The sequence below is a fragment of the Penaeus vannamei genome, chromosome 15 (assembly GCF_042767895.1).
Source record: "Penaeus vannamei isolate JL-2024 chromosome 15, ASM4276789v1, whole genome shotgun sequence".
Lineage (NCBI taxonomy): Eukaryota > Metazoa > Arthropoda > Malacostraca > Decapoda > Penaeidae > Penaeus > Penaeus vannamei.
Window position 1 is genome coordinate 40,793,706 of NC_091563.1, and position 2,500 is coordinate 40,796,205.

A 2,500-nucleotide genomic window follows, 5' to 3' on the forward strand; every position below is an offset into this window, starting at 1 on the left:
AAGATAGATTTCAAGTCACATAAAGTATTCTTCAAATTATCTCTCTTTTATCATTCCAAGGAAACGTAAGCACAGCCAATATTCACCGTCAGTAGTTAACGTTTCCAAGTTTACGAACCAATACTGAGTACTAAAGACATAGTTACTGATTACGAATGTTATAGGTCAACGCAGGAAATTTTTCAACTTGGAATTTAATGTTTGATGTGCAATAAAGACCATTTTTCAATTTTTCAACTTTTGGATTTTAATGTTTGATGTGCAATAAAGACAATAGGAATATATATAACAAACCAGGCTCCATCACTGTTTTGTGATGGAGCAAGAATTCAATCGAAAATCAACAATATTTTGAAAAAAGAAACAAATACATGCGCAACATTCTTTTAGGTTTGATATAATAAAACATAGACACATTATTGCAAAATATAAACATTAATGAGTTGAAGGAATACAATCATAGCTGTTTCCTAAAAAAAAAGAAAGAAAAAAAAACGGTATGAAACGCAATTGACTAATAATATCTATAACAGATTATAACTGTTGATAATTATTCAGGAATTAATTACTCCTGGCACTAACGTCATAGGTGCGGTCCTTCGAAATGACTGCTAGAGTGAGATACAGGCAAACTAGCAAGTCACCCTAACGAGACTATTACTATACTCTGTCTATTGTGATTAGTGATAATGTCGTTCAGTTTGATAACTATTTACATTGTTTTCAGTGTTTTTGGATATGCGAGGATAGACTTTGTACCATGGTCGATCAGAGGAATGTACCCCATCAGCCTGCATACATTTACCTAAAAAAATAAAATAAAATAAATTATTGAGTATGCAACACCATCTCAAGTATTGCGCAAGTAAACCATACGCTCATGAGTTTCATCGAAGAAATGAGGAAGAAACAAAGAACCTCTTCCTTCATTCTTTAAAAAAGCATCGCATGGAAAGCAATATGTGACTGTTTCCCTCCAATCCTCCCCCGTCCCTCTTGATTCCTCCCTCGTCAGCTGTTGTCTTGAAGGAGGAGGAGGTGGTGGGCTGCGGCGAAGGTGACGGCGACCCCCCTGACACCCACCTCCGCTCGCTCTGCCGTTGTCGGTGGGCAGGTGAGAATCAAGATGTCATTTAGCTTCTTGTGTATGACAGGCTATCGTGTATCAGAGTGGGAATGCTGCGACCAACGTCAGACCGTGGCTCTGGTATAGGAAGAGCGAAAAAGCAAGGATTTTTGTGCTTGTGCGTGTCTGCAACACACAAACACACATACACACACACACACACAAACAAACACACACACACACACACACACACACACATACACACACACAAACAAACACACACACACGCACACACACACACACATAAACACACACAAACAAACACACACACGCACACACACACAAACACACACACACAAACACACACGAACACACACACGCACAAACACGCACAAACAAACAAACACACACATATATATAGAAATAAAACTGGAAAGACCAAAAATAGATATGAGTATAGCACCAGGACCGTCACAGGATTAAACACAACCTGAGTGATAAGAAAAGGCAAAGAATGAGAGCATTACACCCTTTCGGTCCCCTATTCCGGTTAGACAAGGGGGCTGGTCTTGGCCCGGACGACATCAAGGTCATATCACCTAAAAAAATGTGTGACCTTCATCCATGATATAAAAGGTCTATGCCAAGGACGGACAGGTGGCAACGGAGGCTTAAGGGATATCGTGGAGACAGAGGGAAAGAGAGAGAGTGAGAGAGAGAGAGAGAGAGAGAGAGAGAGAGAGAGAGAGAGAGAGAGAGAGAGAGAGAGAGAGAGAGAGAGAGAGAGAGAGAGGGGGGGGGAGAGAGAGAGAGAGAGAGAGAGAGAGAGAGAGAGAGAGATAAAGAGAGAGAGGGAGACAGACAGGGGTAGATGGAGTTGAGGAAGGTAGGAGCGGAAGAGAAAAGATGAGGGGAGGAAGAGAGAGGGAGAGAGATAGATTTGGTAAGAGAGAGAGGAAGAGATATAATGATGATGAGGATGAGAGAGGAAGAGATATGATGAGGATGAGAGAGGAAGAGATATGATGATGATGAGAGAGAGGACGCGACAAAAATGTTGAGAGGGAGAGAGAGCATGTTAATGTGACCAACTCCGGAACCCCTTTAGCGTGGGTCATGGAGAAGGCGTATAAGATTGCCGAGAATGGAATGTTGCTGCCGAATGAGCTCAGTCCATGGCAGAAGGCAACTTTTTTTTTCCAGGCAGATATATAGAACTTTAAAGGCTGCCGAATGAGCTCAGTCCATGGCAGAAGACTTTTTTTTTCAATTTCCAGGCAGATATATAGAACTTTAAGGAAACTCAATTACAAGCTGCCACATTTTGGCAGGTAAACAAGGGATTTTGTCATGGAACTCTGCCCTAGAAATGTTTTCGGAAGTGAATTAGTAGAGATAGTACCGTTATTGTGTGGCTATATCGTCATCCCGTTC